The sequence below is a fragment of the Apodemus sylvaticus genome, chromosome 2, assembly GCF_947179515.1.
Source record: "Apodemus sylvaticus chromosome 2, mApoSyl1.1, whole genome shotgun sequence".
In the NCBI taxonomy this organism is placed as follows: Eukaryota; Metazoa; Chordata; class Mammalia; order Rodentia; family Muridae; genus Apodemus; species Apodemus sylvaticus.
The window spans coordinates 4,655,299-4,680,441 of record NC_067473.1 but is presented as its reverse complement, the minus strand read 5'-3'; the positions used below and the strand labels follow the sequence as shown (position 1 = coordinate 4,680,441).

General features: G+C 50.9%; 1 protein-coding gene across 2 annotated transcripts in view; it reads right to left on the bottom strand.

Moving 5' to 3' along the window:
• The window catches only part of Prkag2 (protein kinase AMP-activated non-catalytic subunit gamma 2), a 235,927-nt gene that overhangs the window by 129,889 nt on the left and 80,895 nt on the right, over positions 1 to 25,143 (bottom strand). The window lies entirely within an intron of this gene.

Sequence of the window (25,143 nt, the reverse complement as noted above, 5' to 3'; positions counted from 1 at the left end):
CTGACAAAGCGTGGACCCTTTGCTCATCCAGAGTAGCGTAATTAAGCAAGAGGGTGAGACACCAGAGAAGGAAACAAACTTGTTTTTTTCTGATCGCTTTTACAGAAGAGAAGTCACTTGCTGTGTTACTAATCAGCCTTCTGACCTTGAGGAAGTCTGTGCGTCCACCTTTGTTAGCCAGGATGAGACCAGGCGATGACAGGGCTTCAACTCTAACAGCATAGGGCAGAGAGATGGCTCAGTCGTGGAAAGTACACCATTTCAGGAACTGCTCGTTCCGAGTATCTGAGCTCAGTTCCTGGCACCCGTGACAGGCAGGTCACAGCCACCTGGTACTCCTCCAGCCCCAGGGGAATCAGATGCCCTCTTTGGTCTCTATAGGCACCCACACTCACAAGCACAATCCCATATGCAGACCCACATACATATAATTTTTAAAAATCAAATTCCAATCACCTAAACTAATGGCAATCAAGTCTGTGTGGCTTCTCCCCCAGATAACCACTTACCCCAAATTAGTTCAATGCTCCCCAGGCTGAGGAGGATTGGTTTGGATCTTCTCAGCTCCTGTTTCGATGGTATCACCTTCAAACATAACTGATGCCTGTGTAATTTTTGTTATCTAATAGGGCATCTGGAAACTAGGGAATAGAGGGGGACAGAGAGGGATTCAACTTGTGAGGAGGGCCCAAGGCCACAAGAAGTCACCGCTGAGTTCAGGCCTGACCCCACCTCACTCTCTGTGGGCTTGTCACTCTCTGGTAGGGTGTTGCACGCCAGTTACCCCCACAATCAGTGGAGTCCAGGAGGTCACATGGTAGGGTGCTGAGGTTTGAACATGGGCTGTCCCTCATACTGGGTCTACTGATGGTGAGGCTGTCTGGGGAGGTTGTGGGCCCTCTGGGTTTTGGAGTCTAGCTGGCAGATTTAAGTCACTAGGGGCGAGCCTTTGTTCTGGTTCTGATCCACTTTGTTGCTGGCACATGTCACATGACGAGAGCCCTTGCTGATGTGCTCTTTCCACCACGATGAACTGAGATCCCTCCCTTCCGTAGCCTCTGCAGAAGGAATCGCGCCTGCCCCAGATCCGCTGTTCCCAGGATCTCCCTTTGGCTAAGTGCACAGCAGACAGGGACACACATTTTCTGCCTCATGCCCATGGGGCGACTGTGGAGTGACTGTCTATTTTCTTGGATCTGACCCTGTACTGCTGTCTTCCTTACCTTGCTGCCTCTGCCCGTCTCTGCCCGAGGTGGCCCATCGTCTGTCTGTCATGTTGTCATTGACAGTGGATCAGGAGGCTGTGATGTCAGCTTCTGTTCTGCTGTCTCTATGCAGTTAATCATGACTGTAGGGACTTTAGTACTGCATCACATACTGTGAGGTTAGGAAACTGCTGTGAGGCTTGCTTGAACCAGTCCTTGGATACTGCTAGGGGTGTCCCATTTTCCATGAGAGCCCCTTGTTCTAGGCATGGCTGGTTGGGTACGCTTCTGATTTTATAAACTACACGTGCTGCTGCCTCGGTGCTTTGGCCACCAAAAGCCAGCCCCTCAAGCTGGCTTGGTCTCTAGTATACTAGCAGGGTATCTCTGCGGTCCAAATACAGTGGCTCAAACTTACTGTGATTTAAACTTGGCAAAAGATAAAGTACATTTTGGAGCTTCACATTTAAGTTTTTAAAACTTTAGCTAAACTCTGAAACAAAATTAAACTTTTCTCAATTTAAAGCTAAATAAGAAGCAGGGCGGTGGTGGCGCACGCCTTTAATCCCAGCACTTGGGAGGCAGAGGCAGGCAAACTTCTGAGTTTGAGGTCACCCTAGTCTACAGAGTGAGTTCCAGGACAGCCAGGGCTACACAGAGAAACCCTGTCTCGAAAACAAACAAACAAAAAAGTTAAGTAAGGATCCACACATGGTGGTATACACCTTTAATTATACCACCGGGAAGGCCTAAGCAGGAGGATCATGAGTTCCTGGCCAGCCTGGGCTACACAGTAAGACCTATTCCCTATCAAAATACAAAAAAGGAGCCAACAACAACCCAATAAAGGAAAATCACTAGCAAAATGCAAAGGTCTATCTGGAAGGACCACAGGACAAACACGAAGAGGAGGCACATCGAATAAACGGCTCTGTGAAAAAAATGCACCATTGTTTTATAATGTGTGTATTATGCATGCATAACGAGGGTGTGTGTGTGTGTGTGTGTGTGCGCGCGCTCGCGCGCTCATGTGTGAGCGTGCACGTGTGCATGCATGTGCACATGTCCCCTGCGTGGGTATGGGTGGCGGCAAGAGGCTGACATTGGCTGCCACCCTCAATTGCTGTCCACATTACTTTTTGAGACAGGGTCTCTCACTGAACCTGCAGTGTGCATTTAGCTAGACAGGGTGGGTGGCTGTCCGGGAGCCCCAGTCCCACCCCCTCAGTATGAGTGCTGAGCATGTGGCTGGGTCCAGCTTTTGATGTGGGCTCTGGGGGTCCAAACTGAGGTCCTTATGCCTCTGGGACAACAGTTCAGGGACTGAGCCGTCTCTCCAGCCATCCCAGTAGGCATTCTTATCCTAGAAGATAAGCGAGGAATGTGGAAAAGAGCTAGTGAGTTTCAGTCCATGAGGAAAAGATCAGTAAGTGGAGGCAGGCGTGGCAGAGGCAGGCAAGACGGACCTGGGTTTGTCTGGACATTCACTCTGCAAGTGGTGATTAAACTGGGGGAATGTTCTAGGCAGCTGCTGAGTGAGGGGATTTGGGTGCTGTAAGCCACTCAAAGACACTCCTGTTCTCCAAGAATGGTATTTTCATTATCAAAAGAATAACTATCATTTACCAAGAGTCTCTCCTAAGCCAAGCAAGGTACTGGGCAACTTGACAGTTGTTATTTCGTTGGCCCCTATAAAGGCTGAAGGGCAGCTATCAATAGTGTGTCATTTAAAGATGAGCAGCCTGGAGTCAGAGGGGCAGCTTGCTGAGGTCACACAGCTGACAAGCCCAGGCGGGCAGAGGGCTTGGGCTTGAACCCGATTCAGATAAATCAGAATGTGCATGCATACACACAATACAACACCAGGGCCCAAGGTCAATGCTGCCCCCCCTCCCCCTTCCCCTCCACCCCCACCTCAGTAAATTCCTTGGAAGGAAGAGAACAGGCTAGAGTCTACATTCTTACATCCACCTTTGACCTTCAGGCCTGAAAGTTTAAAGGCATAAGAGCCAACCTTGAAAACCTTAATTTGCATCCTTACAGAACCTGTAACATCCTTATAGGAGCCTGTGGCAAGGCAGGAGCTGCTGCTGACCTGGCTTGCAGGTGAACTGTGAAGTCCCAAGAAGAACGATACTGGGGATCTCTAGATGGCTGGGTACAGTCCAGGAGCAGACACTTCCTCTGTACACTGGGACCCAAACTCACTGAGGTGGCTTCACTCCGAATTTACTTCCATGGGAGCATTTGGAGTCTTTGTTGAAGAACTTAAGAACGTGACCAATCAGGTGAAGGGGAAAAAAATCCCATGTCCTTCAGGGTCACGCTGCCCCTGAGCGGGATGAGGAATCAGTCAGCAAGGCTCAGCCTGAGCTGTTTCCGCCTGGCACGAAGGCCTGCACAAGGCGGTTTTAGGAAAGGGAGCATTGAAAAGAAAGCCGGGAGCGCTCACAGGATGGAACTGTATTGCAAAGTGGTCCAGGTCTTACAGATGTGCCTTAAAAACCACAGGAAGCTAGTAACAGGAGTCAGGTGGGGTACAACAGACACCCTCAGAACACCAACCTAAAACCATTTCTATAGGATTTGGAGAGAGGTGTAATGCTACGTGGTTCTTGTGTGTGTCTGCTTGCCTGTGCACATGTCAGCATATTTTGCATGTTTGCGGGTGCACGCGTGTCAAGGTGTGTGCTTGTGTGTATAGATGTAAAAGCACCAGGTTATGGTTGGCGAGCACACTCAATGGTTCTTCCACCTTCTCTCTGAAGTGGGGGTCTCACAGCAAGCCCAGAGCTCCCCGAGAGTCTCAGTGCCCAGGATCCTGCCTCTGCCTTCTAAGGCAGAGCTAGAGGCAGGCCACAGGGCACCCACCATTTACAAGGGCTCTGGGCATCCACACTCCACTCTCTCTTCATGCTTGCACAGCAGGTGCCTTAACCACTGGGCCACCTTCCCAGCCCATAACTGTGGGGTTTATTTTTATATGTGTCCTTTAAAAAATTAACACATTTTTAATTAAAATAGAATCATATCACTATCCTGATTCCCTTTCCTACTCCAGCCCCTCCCAGGCATCCTCCCCTCCAACCCTTCCTGTGCCTCCTGCCCCCAAATGATAGCCTCTCTTCTTTATTCACACACACACACACACACACACGCACACACTCATACGCACACACGCGACCTGCTGAGTCCGTTTTGGTCTGCATGTATGTGGTTCAGGTCTGAGCACTTGGTACTGCACACCCGGGAGGGGCTCATCCCGGGAGAGGCCGGTGCTCGCGCTCCCAGTGCTCATCACTGGTTTGCGGTTCTTTGTCTGGGGGTGGGACACCATGGCAATGTGTGCCCAGCACAGTAGCACATCCTCCAGTACCGCCTTTGCTCCTCTCTGGTTTCTGCAGCCATTTCTAGGAGAGACTGTCTCACAGCAGACCTCCTGGATTTCCTGATTGTAAAACTTTCCTTCTCTTTCAACCATGTACCCTGAGCCATACTCCATAGATACTTTCTAGCAATGTCCATTGCTACCTTAATCCCAATAGGCAGGAAGTGAAAACAGAGTTCTTCTAAAAGCGAAATGCCCTTTAACAGGTGCCTGGCTAATGAAAATGTGGAACACATACACAGTGGAATACCATTCAGCTGTAAAGAGGAACACAACACTACGTTAGTAAGAAAATGGACCCGGCAAACACACACACACACACACACACACACACACACACACACACACACACACAGCTCCCAACCTTCAGATATAACGGCAGCTCTCACTCTTAAGCCAAGAAGCTGCTTTGGCGCCCATGGAGCCCATCTTGACAGAAATCCACACATGAACACAAGCACACAGAGATGAGTGGACCGTCTGGCCCGGCCCCAGCGGCTGCGTTCCTATGCATTCTCACTGCTGCTACTGGTTTAGATTCCCAGCTATAAATCTGCACTGAGCAACAGGGAAGATTGCCGAGCACTGGAGACCACAACCTTGGATTATCCTATTCCTCCAGCTTCCGCAGGCCAGCCTTTCATGGCTTGATGCTAGCCAGAAAGCATGGTACTCACAGGGACCCCATCTTGTAAGAGAAACAGAACAGTGCCTACCGTTGAGGACCTCACGAGTGGCTCAGCAGCCTGGGGGACAGGCGGAGCTCCCTGGGAGAGCATGGCCAGCACAGGCTGACAGTCCTGGAGCCACAAGGACTCTTACAGCAGAACAGCCAGACTGTTCAACAGACGGCAAAGCTGGGGAAGGAGCCGTCATAGTTCACAGATGGGCAGTCAGAGGAACTGCTGACAGGACAGGGTACACAGGAGGGCTGATCTCACACCACAGGCCACACCTCTGCAGTAGAGCCCCCCTGGTGACCCTGCAGCCTAAAGCCTGTGAATATTTAATCCTTAGAGGGTCCCTGATGCTGACTATGTTCCCACACATGGGAGACATGCTAAGACAAAGAGACACTTCCTGTCCATTACGCTGTGCGTATTTTAGACTCCAGGTTGGGGGTCTACCCAGAACTGGCCAACACCAGAGTGGCTTCCCATCCTCCACCTGTACCTTAAAGGACTCCCTCCACACATGACTGTAGATGGGACGCTAAGATCTTCACCAAGCCACATGGTTAGGGTCATTTTCACCCTCTTGCTACCTGGAAGTCTATGGACCATCCACAGAGACAATGTTTGGGTTAAAATTACATTGAGAAAAGCCCTTAAACCCTCATCACCACGGAAACTTCTGGATGTCATGACAGACTTGGCTAAAATTGTGAGGACCTAGAAGGGAGAAAAGTAGCTGAGACTCGGGGTGCATCATTTCTCCATGGGCACCTTCATCCACTCATGAGAAGTTAAGCTTAGTACACAGCTACTGAGGCCTGCGACCCACATGCCCCAGTGCAGGTCCAACCACCCAGAGATCACAGCTTGCCTGGCAAGTGACACTGTCCACATGCCCTGCGTGGAGAGAACGCCCCAAAGCACTTTCTTATGTTTTCAGTATGGGAAGGGAGGCCAGCCGCTACTGTTCAATTAGGGATTGTCTAGGGACAGAGGTTGACCAGAGCCTCCAGAGCTCTGGAGTGGCCTGGAAGAGAGCTGGAATCTTCGACCTGCTCCACTGTCCGAGTACAGTTAGGACCCAGCAGTGGCTTCTCTGTGGCGGGGATGTTGGAAAGGCAGCTGAGGACACATAGACAGAAATCTCACTCTCAACTCTTTGAGGGCTTTGGCCCTCACAGGGCCTGAGAAGCGCCCAGGTCCCTGAGAGGCTACTGCTAATCAAAACCTTGGGATGTGAGTTTCAGATCCCCCTTGGCACAGGGCGCAGTATGCACACTGGAGAGAACACTCCTGCTGGTTGCGAAATAGTGTGTCATATTTCACGAAGAGTTCTAAAGGTCGCGTTGCTGCTTGCGTCTTAGGGAACTCGCCCTTGGGGCCTCCCTTATTCCTCCTTCGGGGGCTGTGTTTGAGTCACACCTCTGAGACACGGCCCTCCCCACCTGACTCAGGCCACCACGCGGCTCCGAGTCATCCCAGCACATTCAGGGTCACACCTAGCCTCATGGTGCCTGGGGGGACCAGAGTAGGGGAATATGAGTGACAAGAGAGTGTTTGTTTTGGCAAAGATGAACTGTCTCAGCTCTCCCAGATCCGCTCACACCAGTGACATCTAAGCTCACACCAGTGACATCTAAGCCCACAGAGATTTGATAGTGGCTACAGGGAATCCTACTGTTAAAAACAGAGAGGGGGCTGGAGAGATGGCTCAGCCATTAACAGCACTGACTGCTCTTCCAGAGGTCCTGAGTTCATATCCCAACAACCACATGGTGGCTCACAACCATCTGTAATGGGATCTGATGCCCTCTTCTGGGGTGTCCGAAGACAGCTACAGTGTACTTACATACAATAAATAAATAAATCTTTAACAAAACAAAACACAGAGTGGTGCTGAGGGCTTGCTGTGTAAGCAGGAGAATCTCAAATAGGATCCCCAGGCCACATAAGACGCCATGTGGCTGTGGATGCCTATACCCCAGCGTCCAGGAGGGCCAAGGGAGGAGGACTGCTGGGATTTGCCAGCGGCCAGTCTGGCTGAACCAACACTGGGCAGCAGCTTGATTCGGTGAGATATTCTCTCTCAAGGGAACAAAGCAGACAGAGACAAGAAGGCAGCTCTGGCCTCTGCGCGTGCATGCGCGCGCACGCACGCACGCACGCACGCACACACACACACCAGTGGAGTGTGTAGTCACACACAAACATACAGAAAAGGGAATGTCTATGCAGTAATTATTTTCAGCTAAAATATAGGAGGCAGAAAAGTACAAAATCTGTAGATCTCTAAGAGTCAAGAGATCTCAGGGGTCTTATTCCGTCTTTCTTGTGGTCCTTGTATTCTAGCATTGACAGGTTCACTCTCATCAAGATCTCTGTAAGAGTGTACCAGGCCCAGGGTCAAAAAGTCCCAAAGACAAAGCAGGAAGGACAAAGGTCAGCTGCTTCGTGGCCCACAGGACGGGTCCTGGGTGCAGAGGGCCCTGGAGCAGCAGATCTAAAGGCCAAACATCAGATATTCCGATTAAAGCAGCAAGGTGCGCTAGGAATGTGGCACGGAGAAGAGCCCTGAGTTTCAGGCTCTGGTTGGCCCAGCCTCACCTGGGCAGGGGATGCCCTTTTCTAGAGCCTGGGGTTCCTTTGAATCCCAGCTACTCCTGCATCCATTCACTTGGAAATACAATGAACTGGAGGTCAGAAGGTGAGCTCTGAACCAACAGCTGCCTTGGATTGGTTTCTTCTCAGAGTGAAACGAGGGATAAGATGGGGTGGCTGTGGAACAGTTTAGCCTCCAGGTCAGCGACAACCTCAAGAGAAATCTGGGTCCACTCACAGGCCTGCAATCTTGAGTGGTTGCAACACTCTGTGTAACATGCTGATTACACAGCAGGCTCAGCCCATTCAGAGGTCTTAAAGGGATGACGGAAGATAACACGGCAGAGACACCCCACAAGCTGCAGAGCAGAACCACTGATGCTGACAGCAACTGCAGTCCCCACGGCCTGTGCCCTGGCCTCACAGTGCCACCTGCTCCTCCATCTCTGTCTTAGGGACGGTCACACCTTTGAGGACTGCAATCTACGGCACCCACCTCCTTCATCCTCCCTGCTTCCTTCATTTTAACAAGTTTATGTGACAACACGGAGCGAGCACAAAGGGCGACGCATTCAGGCAGCCCTGGTCGCCATCAAACCCGAACGTCTGTGAGCGTCGAAGGATTTCATCAAGAATTTAACGGTGATGCACAGAGGAGAAAATATTTGCAAGATATATATTTGTGAAGTGTTCACTGTTCAGAACTATAAACTAGGCAGAAAAAGACAACACAATTAAAAACAATTAAAAATGGGCAGAAGGGGCTGGAAAGATGGCCCAGTGGTTAAGAGCACTAGCTGCTCTTCCAGAGGACCTGGGTTCTGTTCCCAGTACCGCATCAGGTGGCTCATGACTCCCTGAAACTCCAGTTTTGGGGAATCCAAAGCCCTTTTCTGGCCTTTGCATGCATGTGGTAAACATGAACTAACTCTCTCTCTCTCTCTCTCTCTCTCTCTCTCTCTCTCTCTCTCTCTCTCTCTCTCTCTCTCTCTCTCTCTCTCTGAATCTTGAATGGAAAAAGGGCAGGAAACTTCAAAAGACACTTCCCTCAGAGAAAAGCAACAGGGCCATATGCATGCTTGAGAAACTACTCCTGGGAGCCACAAATCCCAAGCACAAATGTGAAGAATTTCTATTGACCAAGAGGTGGAGAAAACAACCTTAATACTCCTGAGAATGTACCACATCTATCATGAAAACAGTTTGGCCTTTCCTCAGTAAGTTAAGTTAAATCTGAGATTCCTGTGTAACCTATTCCTAGCTATCTACCAAAGAACTGAAGACAGGGATTAAAGCAGCCTGCACACAAGTGTTCACAGCAGTACTAGTCACAGAACCCTCGAGGGAGAAACCACCTCAGCATTGCTCAGCATTCCTCGCTGGATGTGTGGGTGAACAAATGCGGTACGTCTATGCAAGGGCATAGAATCCCACCAGGAAAAGCATGAGGTCATGGAAAATGTTATGAAGTACAATTTCCAAACAAAAGGCAAGGTGCAAGGGGCCAGTTGCATCATCATTCCATTTTTACAAAAACCCCCCAAACAGGCAAAGCCAGAGACAAAAGCGATTGATCTTGACAGGTTCTGGAAGTAGAGGGACGGCAAGTGACCGGTAGTGGGGATGAGGTTCTGTTTGGAGTCATTATTGGATCAGCAGTGTTCCCTAGGGGTTTATGTGCTGCTGGCTGCTCCCAGTGTGCAATTCCATTGGGAAGTGGGGTCTAATGGAAGCAAGGTCCCTGGCAGTGTGCCCTGGAAGGGAATATTGAGATCGAGTTCTTCTCTGCTTCCTGAATGCTGTAATGTGAGAAGTCTCACCACCACATGACCAGTACATCCTCTCTAGAAACTGCCTGGTCCTTCCTCAACAAGTTCAACTTAAAGTCACTGTGTATGTCACCACAGGCCTGCAGCAGCCACACACAGGCCACCTCTGCAATCTAACCAAAGGAAGCCTTTTCTCCTGGGTTAACCATGCCGGGTGCTTTGTCATGGTGACAGCTGGTACCGCCCTCAGACTGCAGGGCTAACTGCATGGTGCTGGAAACTCACGTAATGTCCTCTACTGTGTACTTATAACTGCATAGACACTGTACAGTATGTGCATTTAACCACAAAAACAAGTTAAATCCACAAAGTCTGGAGGAAACAGTAAGTATAAATTCTCCTATATCTGCATTTCTAATAGTGGTAAATGTTTATGCTAGATGTCTGTTTCCATATTTTCGACTATCTTATTTCAATAGTATACTTTCTCACAGCCACACAGTATCCTGCCGTGTGGACAGGCTGTCTTTATTCACTTGCTCCCCCATTCACAAGGATTGAATTGTCTGCAATGGTCTGTTGAGAGGCCCCAGAAGCAATGGCACTCCAGGAGCAGGCAGTATTTCCAGGGCCAAGGCCTTCTCTCTAAGTGCTGTTTGCCACCATCAGCAATGAAGTGGCTAACACTTTTATGCCCCTAAGCAGTAATGAGATGGCCAAAACATTACTTGGAGAAGAGACTTGTTCCAGAGCAGGAAGTATGTAAGATAAGCCAAAAATTCTGGCAGTGTTTATAACATTGTGGGGACAGTCAAAAGAGCCAGGGGCCACTCGATGGCCTCCTGCTGGACAGGTCTCAGACAGTGTCAACACCAGAATATGACAATGGAACATTTTAACTCAGTAACTGAAAAACAAATCTCCGGGGCTGGAGAGATGGCTCAGTGGTTAAGAGCACTGACTGCTCTTCCAGAGATCCTGAGTTCAAATCCCAGCAACCACATGGTGGCTCACAACCATATCTAATGAGATCTGATGCTCTCTTCTGGTGTGTCTGAAGACAGCTACAGTGTACTTACACATAATAATAAATAAGTCTAAAAACAAAACAAAAAAAACCAAAACAAAACAATGAAAAAAACAAATCTCCAAGTCCAGGCACATACACATACACACATACACATAAACACATATGTACACACACACAAGCATGCATGTATACAAATGTACACACACATATACATACAGGCATATATCCATGCTTGCACATGCACAGTACACACATATACAAACATATGTTTGTATATACACAGGTACCGCATATACATATACACATAACATACACATATCCATGCATGCACACAGACATGTATATATAAGCATGCACACACATATATTCACACGCATATTGTCTTAGTCAAGGTTTCTATTCCTGCACAAACATCATGACCAAGAAGCAAGTTGGGGAGGAAAGGGTTTATTGAGCTTACACTTCCACGCTGATATCCATCACTAAAGGAAGTCAGGACTGGAACTCAAGCAGGTCAGGAAGCAGGAGCTGATGCAGAGGCCATGGAGGGATGTTACTTACTGGCTTGCTTCCCCTGGCTTGCTCAGCCTGCTCTCTTATAGAAGCCAAGAGCACCAGCCCAAAGGTGGTACCACCCACAAGGGGCCCTCCCCCTTGATCACTAATTGAGAAAATGCCCCACAGCTGGATCTCATGGAGGCACTTCCCCAACTGAAGCTCCTTTCTCTGTGATAACTCCACTTGTGTCAAGTTGACACAAAACCAGCCAGTACACATATGCACACAGATACACATGAATACATGCACATACACACACAGGAAAGATGAGAGATCTTTTACTGATAAAGACTCCCATTCCAACCAGCTAATGCAGAATTAGTGATGAGCTAGAATACCACTCTTTGGCGGCCATCACAGTCATAGCTCAGGTAAGATTCACCGATTGCTGCTGAAAGCATCAGGTGACAGCTGGATGAGAGTGGGGCTGTTTACACAACAGTCTACACACCCGCCCCAGAATGCGGATCACAAGGGAAACGGACCCTTTATTAAAGCAGAGAGCGAGTTCACTGTGCAGACAGGCCCTGGCTGACCTCAGGGCTCCTGTCACCCGGAAGGTGCTGCGGCAGTCACCGGCTGCCTGCTGGGAAGCCCTAGCACAAGCAAGCAGCCCGCGCCTTGCCTGCCAACAGCTAACCCTGAATCTGATCATGAGGAAGTGCTGGGCACACCCGGGGTGAGGGCAGCCACACAATAGCTGGCCTGTGGCCTGGACGCACTGGGCAAGAGCTGAGGTAATGGAAGATGAGACACGCTGAGGAGCTGTGTGTAGCTGAGGGACAGAAGAGACGGGGCCACAGACTGGGTCATGTCTGCGGTGCTTCCAAAAAGGATGTCATTAAGACAACTTGCTGAATGCAAACAGAGCCTGAAGTGGAGCTAATCACTCTTTGTTGACATTAGTTTCCTGGACTTAATAGTTAGGCTGTGGTGGATCCACCTTGTTTTTACAGAGCCGGCAGGGGATAGGCAGGGTTCTCAACCTGTGGCTCCTGACCCATTTGGGGTCATATATCAGATATCCTGCCTACCAGATATTTACATTACAATTCATAACAGTAGCAAATTACATCTATGAAGTAGCAACAAAAATAATTTTATGGTGGGGGGGGCTCATCGCAGCACGAGGAACTATATTAAAGGGTCGCAGCTTTAGGGAGGTCGATAACCTCAGGGTTGGGTATCTGTAATTTACTCTCAGTTACTGGGAATCTATACAGACAAGCACTACATGAGATGAGGTGGGGGTGAGGGGACAGACAGACAGATGGACAGATGTCAGAGCTAAGCAAACCTGGAGAGATATTAGTTTTGTGAGTTGAATGAGGAGCACAAGAGAGCCCTTTAGATTGTTTAACAATGTCTTTTTTTTCTTTTTTTTTTTATTATTCGATATAATTTATTTACATTTCAAATGATTTCCCCTCTTCTAGCCCCCCCACTCCCCGATAACAATGTCTTAATGTGCATGTAGTGTGAGGGATGCACATGTGTGTTTTGGTGTGGGATGCATGTGCCCAGATGTGCACATGCATGAGCAGACCAGAAGTGATGCTAGGGGTCTCCCACTACCACTCTCTGCCCTATTATTATTATTATTATTATTATTATTATTATTATGAGAGCTTAAAGTTGTCAAAATGGAATGTTATTTTAAAACTAGGGGCACAGCTCATGAGTGTCTGACATGCATAAAGCCCAGCCTCAACCCTCAGCACCATCTATAATTGAGTACTCAGGAGACGGAGGCAGGAGGATCAGAACTTGAAGGCCATCCTCAGCTATGAAGTGAGCTGGAGGGTTATGTAACAACCTTGCCTCAAAATGGTGGTGGAGGGGGGGCGTAAGCAGTAATGAGGTGAGGAAAATGGTGGTGGTGGGGTGGGGCGTAAGCAGTAATGAGGTGAGGAAAATGGTGGTGGTAGTGGGGGACTCAAGCAGTAATAAGGTGAGGACACGATGTCTTGCATACTGGCAGCAGCTATTACTGTCTCCAGAGGAGCTGGCGTGTGCCTCAGGCAGGCTGTGGGACTGCAAGACTCTCATGATTCATTCCCGACGCCCACACAGCCCTGCCTGGGCTGGCAAGGACAGAAGTTCCTTCTCAGGACAGGTGCATGGTGGCCACCAGAGGGCGCCCTCCTAGAACTGCATTAGGTGCCAGGCCACATAGCTGTGCCATGCGATGGCTGCACTTTTCAGGAAACCCGGATGCCACACATACTTTCCCTTTCTTTGTGGACAGGCTGGATGAGTCACGTTCTTCAGAAGGCTGCAGACCTGCCAGCTGCCGGGATCTGGAAAGCTCCAGCTGTAGCCAGTGAGCATGGGGCCCAGTGAGGCTGACAGGCCAAGGCTGGGTGAGCTGCGGCCTCTGAGGAGGGAGCTGTGCCTGGGGAATGGGCCAGCCAGGGTAAATCTTGTTTTGTTGGCCATTGAGCAAATTCATGCTAAGTTGAATCCTGGCATCTGAAGACACACTCAGGTTGCTGGTTCAAGCCCCACCCCCAACAGTGTGTGCGTGTTTCCTGTTTACATGTTCCCGGGTGCCCACCTGCAGTTTAAGAGTGTTCCTACTTGTGTTCAAGCCCTGCCACAGTTTGTCTTACTGTCCCTTCTTCCGTGTGCCCACACACTGGCGTTGGGCCATCGGATCTAAGACCCGAGGAAGTCGCCCTGTGGCTGCTGGGAGGGTCCTTCCGGAGGCATTCCTCAAGGGCTGCAGGAGGAGAGCTCCCAGTTAGCTGTGGCTGACACACTCTGTTCACTGCACACTGGTTTCTCGGAGAAGCACCACATTCCTCCCAAAGCCTTCTCTCTCCACCAAGGGAAGAAGTGTGCCAGGGTCCCCTCCTGCCACCCCGTCACCGGTCACCCTGTCACAAGCTTCCTTGTCACAGGTTCTTCCTCTGGCAATACTTCAGGGAGGCTAGTGATGGCCATTCCGTCTTGCCAGCGTATGAACCAATGCCCAAGCCCCATGAAGTCCTCTGAAAGCTAACAGCAAATACGCACCGTCAGAGACCCACAGTGCTGCCCCAGGAACACACCAAACACAGGACACGTAAGGAAGCGTGCCGGTGTGCCCGAGGCTGGGGCTCCTGTCTGGGGAGGCTGTACGAGTCTCCGTTACTAATGTGCTGCCGCTCCTGGACGGCAGGACGAGGCTCCTGTCCTCAGTGCCGGGAGGAACCTGATGGATCTGTCACCAAGACCCAGTGAGAGGGCCATGCAGCCACTCGATGTCCTCTATACCACGTGTTCTCACCTATTCATTGCTCCTCTGTTTCCCAGGAGCCACAGACCCCCTCCCCCCCCAGTCCCAGAGATGCCCGGCTCCTTCGAGAGGCTTTAGAGGCCAGGCCTTGGCAGATGTGTCTGGCTTGGGGACAGTCCCCCTGGCTCCCATTCCTTTTGGGCAGCCAAAAACCAAACAATAACAAAAAAACCAAAACCTCTCCCACCCAGGGAGGGCTTTGTTTCTAATCTCTGGGTCGACTCTCAGGCTCCTGTGGTTCTATCATCTCAGCTGGGTTGGCTCTCAGGCTCCTGTGGTTCGATCCCCACTCTTCACAGCCACAGAATCACGTGACTGTAGCCATCTAAGTCTGGATTAAGCCCATCTAATTTCAGCACACACAAGTCCACGTCCCTGCAGGACCCTGAGTGGCAGGGGATGAAAGAGGTGCCTTCAGGAGAAGGTGCCGGAGAGTCAGCAAAGCGGCCTGCAGAGCAAACCAGCTGTGCTTCTAGACCCTGTGGCTGGAGGAGCGAACTTACCCCAGTTCGGGCCTAGCCCTCTGGTTCCTGCTCTGCCCTTGCACACAATGGCCCATTGATCCACATAGGCTGCCCCACTGCCCCGAGTTTGTTCTGCAGGGCAAGCTGGGGCAGGGCCCCCTCAGCCCCGGGGAAGCCCTTGGTGTGTAAATTGTAGACTTGGAGACTCCAAACTGAAGCCTTGAAAGCTGGGGTGCATTCCTTCCTGCACTGCACAAAACCTTCAGCGTTTTATGAGAAAACAGACTTTTATTTGAAAAATAAACTCCCAGTTGCTGGGCTATAAAAGAAGGGCAGTCTGGGATCCAAGCCGCAGTGGTGTGAAAGGGGCTGAAGTCTTCAGTTAAATAGCCTCTGCAGCAAGCTCATTTGAATTTCAAAGGTTGTGAAGGTACACACTCAGATAAAGATGGGGGGGGGGGGCTGTCCAGTCTCTTCTTTGGACAACACAGGACCCCTAGTCTTCCTGCCAGAACTGGAGTGCTCTAAGCACACACAGAAAATGAAATTCCTTTGGCGGTTTGTACACATGACCTCGATCAAGGCTGAGCTAGTCTTGGAAGCCAGAACAAGAAAAGATACCTTCTACATCTCTGGCCAGAGTGCATCTTGCCAGCCGACTCTCCACGCCCTAGCCAGACTCGACTGGAAGGCATTCCAAACTCTTCTCAACATCTCTGACCATCTAGGGTGGTATTTTCCAGACTGCAATCACTCTCTCCACCCACATCATAAAATCAGCTGTTTTATCTGATAAAGCATGCTAAAATAATAGACACAGAAGAGATTCCAGAGGAAATCCTGTGTTGTGAGAAGGGCTTTCTGTACTGGCTGTGTGTGTGTGTGTGTGTGTGTGTGTGTGTGTGTGTGTGTTTGTATGAGTTCACAAGAAGGTGGTTGGGAGGTACAGGTGTATGACTGTGGTATTTGGAGGCCTCCATCTCAGCTGTCCTACAGGCTCCATTCCCCTTGCTTTTTGAGACAATCTCTCACTAACTGGTTTAGGCTGGCTGGCTAGCAAGCCCTTAGAGGTCCTCCAGTCTCCTCCTTCCCAGCACCTAGGGGCTGCTACCACACCCACCTAGATTTTTTACATTTGTTCTGGGGTCTGAACTCTGGTTCTCATGCATGCGTAACTTCTCATGCACTTCCCAAGCTCTGGGCTGTACCACTTGCTGCAAATGGCCGTCAAGGCAAGGAAAGCAAGGCAGCAGGAAAGCTGTGTGCCTTCATTTGCATGCTTGTGCTCTGGTTTTCAATTCCCCCACTCAGGCAGAAGCAAGCGGGCCCTGGGGCCAGGGTGTGTCCCCACCTTTTGATTTTCACCTGTTCAGCTGTGGGCTACATCAGTGAGGCCCCACCCTCCTGAGCTCACCAGCAGCTAGCTGCTCTCCTCAGGCAGGACCAGAAGAAACGCCCTGCATTCTCCTGCCTGGCCTGTCATCTTCGGGCTGTCCATCAGAGCCCTCTCTGCCTCCTTCCCAGTCCGGACCAAAGTCTTCCCATCCGAGAGGCTTCTCCTGACTTCCTGACAGGCAGTAGCACCCCGTCACCCCTCTTGATTTTCTTCATAGCACTTGACACAGCATGATGATGCCCACATATGTCCTGCCAGCCTCCCGGGTGGCAGGGGCAAACTTGTCTGCTCTGGCCTGCCCAGGGACCAGCATTTAGCAGGGCCTCGTGAGGCATGGACTGAATGCCAGAGGTGTGCATCTTCTTTGTAGCCTCCTGATTCAGCTAGGATGGGACATCTGCAGGGTCGGTTCCTGCTTCTTTCCTCACAGCAGCGCCTGCTCAGGGCTCAGCATGTGAGGCTGCAGCACCCCCTAACGGCCACAGTACCAAAGAGCCAGGGGGAAAAAAACTAAGATGGGGCGGGGCCTGCATGCCCAGGAATAAGGGACCCAGGCTATGCTCTCTCAACTCACACACTCCCACACCATGTGAGTGAAATCAGATGTAAGAAAAGGTCCAGAAAACAAAGGCGGAAAGGAGACCATCGCTCCTTGAATGTGGTGAAGACTTAGACGGTGCAGGGGCTGTCCCAAGGGGCTAAATGTAGCCTGAGACATTTCAGAGGCCTCAGCTTCTCTCAGGGGACGGGATGAACCTTTTAGGGCTAGGTAGACAACCAACTTGGCGAAGTGTTTGCTGTGCACATATGAGAACCTGAGTTTGATAACCAAAACCCACGTGTAGGGAGCGCTGAAATCTTAGCACATAGAGGGAGGAGATGGGGAATCCCTGGGACTCACTGGCTAACCAGAAACGCCTACATATGAGCTCTAGGCCTTGGAGAGGCCGCATCTCAAACAATGAGGTGGAAAATAACAGAAGAATGATTATCTAAAGTTTACCTCTAGCGTCCACATGTACAGACACAGACACACACATACATCACAGATACATACACATCCCACAAACACATCATACACAAATCACTCACACACACATGTAGACACATATGTCAAAGATACATACATGTCACATATAAATCACTCTCACACTCAAATACACGTGTAATACACTCAATACATACATATACCATACATGTCACACAGACATATGTACATGTATATGCACACAGACATATCACACACACGCACACACGCACACACACTCTCAAAGGTGAACTTTTTAAGAGGTAAACTAAGGTGGGAGGGGAGGCACAGAGAAAGCAGGAGTAAGAGGAGACTTGGGCCTAATGTCTTCCCCTCCACAAGTCTGCCTGACGAGTGTGCCTGGCTGGTCCCTTCACCAAGGGACTTCGCCCAGCTGGCTGACAGACTTACTAAGGTGTCCATAAAGTGTCTTCGGCTCATACCTAGCCTCCTGACCTCTGCCTGGCCTCCCTCTCTGGCCCCACCCAGGGTCTCGTGTGAGACAGCACAGCCTTCACATCAGTAACCATTCTCACTGTTGTGTTTCTAATGAGGAAATGAAACTCTGTGCAGCCATGCTCCTCTCCGCCCCTCCTATCCTGTGTTTGGAAGGTCATCATTTGGGAGAACAGCACACCTTGTCCACAGCTCGCCCAGGGCACGATGGGAGAATGCATTCTGATGCCTACAGAGTCTGAACAGCAAGGATGCTTTTTATAAAAGTACGAAGTCAGCAGACGGACCGGCTTCACGGGCGAAGCTGCTCGGAGCCATCTTGCTCACTTTCTGCTTAGCTACTTTGTGCAGTCATTCTCTGCCCCTTGTTCTGGAAACCAATCGGATGTTCAGCAGATGCCCTCATAGGCTTTGTTGAGAAGGCCCCCTCTCCGTAAACGTCCAGCCAACGTCTGACTTCACTGTGAAGCAGAACCTGGCCCATGAAAGATGGACTGGATCAGGTCGGCTCTACCTCAGGCTGCCTCAGTGCCTTGACAAAGTCACGATATGAGGAAGAGGGGCACGGCTGTCCAGGGGCTGTCAGCGGCTGTCACCACCTGTGCTAAGGGACAGACTGTGCACGTGATGGACTTTGGGCAACAATGGCCTAGGGTAGAAGGAGAGAAGGCAAGAGGAATGTCTTAGCAGCACGGCAGCTCAGGGGCTGTGCTGGAAATGACTCCTGAGTGTCATGCAGTAAGGAGGCTTAGCCGCCTGACAGCAGTGACGTGTGTGCCACACTGCAGCACACCCAGGCTGGGCACAGGGAAGGTGTGTGTAAGAGTCACCACCAAGGACAGAGCGTTGCTTAACTCAGGTCAGCAGTGTGAAGGCCAGGACAAGCAAACTCCAGGGGCTGTGGGAGACAGGCCAACTTTGCCGGGCACACGCTTATCGGTTCCCGAGCACCAGCTGCCACCACAGAGCTTCCTGTGACAGTTTAATCTTTTGTCCGCTTGACTGGGTTTAGCAACACCTAGGAGATGGGGTGGCACACGTTGGGTATCTCTTGGGTTTTCAGAGAGGATTAACGGTGTGTGTGTGTGTGTGTGTGTGTGTGTGTGTGTCTGTGTGTCTGTCTGTGTATATGTAGTGCCACATGCGCTGTAACTCACATACTCTGTGACCTGGAGTGCTGAGGGCTGCTGAGGCTTAGAATGAGCTCAGGCTAATGGGGGATGCGCGGAACATGACTACTTTGTTAAGAACAATCAATCCCGACAGCAAACAGGACAGATGTGCATACAAACCAGGCAGTTCTCTCGACAGCTCAAGAGGGGACCCAGGGGCTGGCTCCAGGAAGAAGAGTGACCTCGTTAGGATCATGAGGTCAAACAAAATATATCCCCCAAAGTAACACAGTATTAACCAGCAGAACTTTACCAAACCAATGAAAAGCATCCACCTACTTGCTACCTGTTCCCTCCTTTGTGCCCTGTGAGAGGCAAGGCCCCCGACTCAGGACTCAGTACTCAGTGCCACCTGCCTCCCTCACACCACAGTCAGTGACATAGACGGGCCGCAAGCGCTCTCCCTGGCCCACCTCCCGCCTGAGAGGGGCTCAAGGCTCCAGCTCTCCACTCCAAACTTCTTCCTTCCTTGTTTGTGAAGAGTGGGCACACTCTTGAGAGGCTGAGGTCAGCCCTCCTCCTTCTCAGCCTTCACTGAAAGTGAAGTGGGAAACCCTCCCTGACTAGATTCGGGGGCCTGGTGACTCGAGTAGAGCCCTTTATGTGCACGGTCACTGCTTAGAGGCCCAGGGTTGTAGAGAAACCTGGAAACTCGTTCCCTCTCCCTGCAGAGGTTGGAGGCCCCAGCAGTCAGGAGAGGGCCGGACCTGCCTCCAGGGAGCCCCAAGGCACAGCCCCACCTTGTCTTCAGACTCTGGCACTGCCGCCATGTTTGCATTCACTGGCTCAGAGTGGGGTCACTCTGAGTCCTTCCCACGTCGTCTGGGGACCTGTCCTTTATTGGTATTGTTGGGGTTTTGTCTAAGCTCCACCCCACACCTACCTGGCAATAGCCAGGTATGCCCCGCCCCAGAGATCTGGCCCACTATAAGAGGGGCTACTTGCCCCTCCTCTCTCTCTTTGCTCTCTGCTCTCCCACATACTCTCACCTCTCTGCCCCTGGGGCTCTTCCCCCCTTCCACGTGGTCATGGCCGGCCTCCACTCTCTCTCTCTCTCTCTCTACCTCTCTCTCTCTACCACTAACTCCCATCCCCTATTCTGAATAAACTCTATTCTATACCATGTCTGTGTGTGTGTGGTCCCTCGGGGCAGAGGTGCCCAGGCAAGGGCCCGCCTGGACACCTTCCCCCACGCCACCTAGCCACACTCACCTAACCTCCTATATTACCCCCTTTAAGCCCCTTCATCATCCTGCTGAATCCTTCATTGGTGCCTGCTGACTCCTTCAGGTATCAGCCACACAACTACTGACATCTGCAGTGATCCTATTTCCAAGTGAGGGTGCTGTCGGGCTGCTGAGCCTTCTTACTGGGTGACACCGAAGAGTCATCGCATCATTTAGGGCTGGGGGCGGGCCACAAGAGTTGCTGTGAGGATGAAACCACCTGAAATAAATTGAGTTTGCCCAGTTCCTCAATGGCTTTAGCGGGATAATCTGACGTTCGGGCCGCCTGCCAAGTCGTGCTCTCCCCTGCCCTTGTAGCCCTGGTCACACTGGTCATTCACTCTGTGGCTGCATTAGGTGATTCCTAATGTTGGTGGGTGACTCCGCCTGCAGGAATACAGAGTCCTGCCAGCAACCATTAAACAGAAATTTCAGACTCATTTTCATCTCCCCTTTTGGTAATACTGTTTAATGCCAGACCATCAAGAAAGGCGTGTGGCCCACACCAGCACGGCTCGACTCAACCTGGCCAACGAGGGGGAGCGCCGCAGAAGTCTGTCCTGCCTTTTACAGCAATGAAAAACGCTTAGAAAATCCAGTTTCTTAGCAGGGTGGGTGTGGACGGAGCGGGCCAGAGAGAAACAAATTTCTGGAAGATTTGTCTAAAGGGGTTTCAGAGACAACAATGGTGTTTGGGAGCTTTAGGAGAGCACAAAGGTTGGGAGGTGAGACTGAAGAAAGTTCATTCAGCAGTCTGCACACGAGACGACTGTGTCTGATTTCAAAGGGCCAAAGGAGCTGTAGACAGCCGGGTGGGTAAAGCGCTCTTCACACAGCGGCGATGCCCTGAATACACTATGGCGGGAATCAAGGATACAACACAGTGGGGTTTCTGGATTGAATCAAACAAACAAACAGACAAACAAGCCGTATATTCTTGCTATCAAGTCCCTGGGGGATAGCGGTGTCCCTTCTCTTCATGAATCCTGAGCTGAGTCCTTTTTAAAATCCAGATATGCCAACCCCTCCCCCCATAAACTGTCTTCCTTGTTTAAAAATCCAGAAGTGAAGCTATATAATCCCAGCATGTGGAGGGCAGGGGCATGAAGATTATGCTGAGGCTACCCTGGGCTACACAGCAATTTAGAAGCCAACCTGGGCAACATAGAAAGACCTACTTTCAAAAACAAAACCCCAGTAGGGTGACAGCACAAGAGTGAAGACCAAAACTAGCTTCAGAAACAGGGCACGACACACCCCACGGTCCTTTTGTACAAATGTGGGTCAAAGACAACAAGCAGGCAGTACAGACAGGAAAACTGGGCCATTGCATGACTACTGACCACTCTACACAAAATGGGGACAGTGACCAGACAGGAAAGCCAGAGACTCGGAACTCTGGGTAATGAGCAGTGCCCTCCCGACACGCCTGCACTGGACACAGGGTGCCATGGGCCCCCTGTGAACAGAGCAATGAATTCTCGGCGGTGAGGATGTTGTCTAGGTACTGTAACCCAGGAAAGGGCCTCCAAGACTCAGGGAAAGTAGGCACATCGCCTGCCCTCAAGCCAGCCTCACACCAGGCCAGATCAAGCTGCTGCTTTGCGCTCTCCTGCCGACCTGGACGTTGGTGCCTGATGGGTGGAGGGAAGCCCAGGAGCTGGGCATGGCGGTTCAGGGGCAGCCACAGCAACTGCTCTGGAGAAAGACTTGATCTGTGCAGTCTCCCCTCATCCCAGGGGCTTCCCCCAAGAAGCCAAGTCCCCTCAGCTCAACCCAATCAAGTTTCATCTTTTTGTGAAGCTCAGAGACATTACGTAACTCTGCCAAGGCCCAATCCACAGTTGCCCAGGAAGATAAGTCCACCCGGCCTGAACATCGTGGTACCTTCTAGAAGACTAAAATGGAAGAGGTGCCATGCACTTCTGCCCAGAGAGCTGGAAGAGGGTCTGTGACCAGTGTCTGTGATCCTGTCCAATCCCTCCTCCAATGGTGGGGAGCTATGGTATCCAGTTTTGGACACACCCTGTAGGGTGCATGTGGCCCCAGCCCCATGCTGTTGACAGCTATGTGTTTTGCTGACTTGGGACAAATTGACACTACTCAGGCTTACAGAGCTCACACACTGCATTGGGATCCGCTCAGTACAGGCTGCAGGAGTCAGGCAGAGCACATGGACTGTGAACCTCACTCAAGGGTTCTCAGAGCACGCACGAGGAGGAGCTGGGTGTCATCCTCTGTCCCTGCGCCTGGAGCTGGACATCTCAGGAGTGGTTGCTGGACGGCGAGGTTCTGTGCCCCTCAGTCTGCAACTTGGACTTCCGATCTGTGAAGTGTGATGGTGCCCCACTCTGCCATTCCATGTGCCTGCCTTGCCTAGGACCCTAAGAAAGGGTGTGTGGACTCTGAGGAGGTCTCCACGGCAACACAGACCCTCATGTCAGTGTTTGGCATAGGGCGAGACCCGCAGTCTTCATGTGGCTCTGGGCAGGTCAGCCCAGGTCGCACTCCTGTGCTCACTGCAACTGCTCCTGCACCAATCACGTACACTCCTACACTGAGCACACTCCCAAGTGCACCAAGTTTCCACAGTCGTGCCCTGAGAACGCATCAGTGCATGACCTGTGTTAACTCTTCCTGGGTCTCCTAGGTCTTCCCTAAGTCACCTCACAGTCAGGAAACCTCTCATTTGGCTCTGTCACCTGGTGTTCTCCTAGCCCTGCCACATCAAACATCCTGATGCCGTAGCTGTCCCTGCTCTGACCTCTCCCCTGCTTCCGGACAGCGCCAACCACCAAGACCATTTTAAAACAAGCATTTATCTTTCAAGCTAGGCCTAGGGACACAGACCCCTAATCCCAGCTACTCAGAAAGATGAGTCAGGAGGTCTGCAGACCGAAAGCCTATCTCGCCTACACAGTGGGTTCAAGGCCAGCTCTGAGACCCTATCTCCAAGTGAAAAAGTCAGACAGAGTAAGGGGATGGACCACAACTATTAAAACACACATACGTGAACGAACGAACACACACACACATCTGAAATGCCTCAGATGAAGTAAAATTTCCTTTAGCCAGTCCTTTCTAGAATGTTCAGAGGGACCGGGCCTAGCACACCTCCATTTTGGATTTTGTCTCTGGGACTGCATTTCAGGATGACATGCCTCCCAGACTGTGGGACTCTATCTCAGCAGCCAAGAGGCAAATACAGCCTAGATGTGAGTGACCCAGGTATGAGGCCACTCAGCTGAGGCCTGGTCTGCTGCTCCTTCATTTAGAGAGGCCACACAGGAAGGACATCTGGCCCTCTTCATCTGGGGATGCAACCACCTATCTATTCAGAATGCGCACAGGCTCTTCCTGAAATTATTCTAATTAGTGTAGGTGTGTGCAATGCAGGAGGGGAGGGTGCCAGTGAGGTCAGAGGACAACTGTGAAGCCAGTTCCCTCTTCCCACATTTATATAAGTTGTCAGGCTGAGGGCAAGTACCCAGCGTCTTTTCCTGCTCAGCCATCTCACCAGCTCTTTCCCAAGACTATAGCAGAACATATTTACAGGTGTAACTGCTCATATACCATGCATGTTACACTAAGTTTTATAAATAGCCTGGAGATGATTTAAAGTATGTGCAAAGGTGCTGGAGAGATGGTTCAGGAATTATGAGAACTGGTTGCCCTTCCAGAGGATCTGAGTTCAATCCCTAGCACCCACATGACAGATGGCAACTGTCTGGGGCTCCAGCCCTAGGGGCGACCTTCTGACCTCCTCGAGCACGACACAGAACAGTCATACACATTAAAACTACTTTAAATGTTTTCAAAAGGATATGAAGGGATTATACGGGCTTATGCAAATGCTACATTTCTCTATATAAGGGATTTGGGCATCTTTGGCTGTTCAGTGTCCACAGTGGACCTTATGGAATAGTGAGGGACAGATGTATGTGAGTCTTAGGGTGTGGTCCAGCAACTAGAAGAAGTTCTCTAGAACATTTAAACAGCAGTGCTCAAGCACACTGCTCATGACTGAGCTTTGTAGCTGCACGGCCTGTTCCCTGGGAACTGTTGGCCTCAAGGAGCTGTCATGCCGGCAGTCATGCCTCTGTCACCGTACAGTGTGCCATGCTGGTCATTCCTTTGTCATGGTATAGTGTGTGTATTACAGGTTCACGGAAAGCAGAGGAGCTGCCAGGCCTGGGACAGTATCCCACACAAAGCGGTAAAGAAAGGGAACCCTCATGATAACTCATAACTCGGAAAGGCTCAAGTGTCTCTCCAGCAGGGGACAAGAGATGGAAACGCGACTCTTTCAGTGGGAAGTTCCTTTCCACTCTCCAGGCAAATGTTCTCAGAAAACTGGGAGACAGATCCAGGCAGGGAGGAAGCAAGCTGTCTGTGGTGGCGTAAATGTGGAATGGTGCTCTCCTCTCAGGCTCCTGTTTGACCACGTGATCCCCAGCTGTGGGGCTGTCTGGGAAAGCTGTAGCATCTTTAAGAGGCGGAGCTTCACTGGAGGACGCGGGTCACGGGGTGGGGGTGTGTTGGGTGGGGGCAGATGGGCCTATCTTGGTTTTTTTTAAAGCCCTACTTGTTTACTCTGCTTCCTGAGTGCGGATGCGATGTGACCAGTAGCCTCCTGCGCCTGCCTCTTGGCCTTCCCCACCAGGATGGGTCTCTCTATAGAACAAACAAACCCTTTCTCCCTTATGTTGCTTCTGTCAGGATGCTTCACCACAGCAGCGGGAAAGAAACTGAGACACACCTTCTTTACAGCTGTCCTTGGCCCTGCTTACGATCAACAGTGCTCAAGTGGCAATATTCATCCTCAGACCACAAGTACCTTAAGAGTCTGAGGGATGCTCTCGCTCCAACACTCACACACACTTCCTTCTCCTCCAATCTA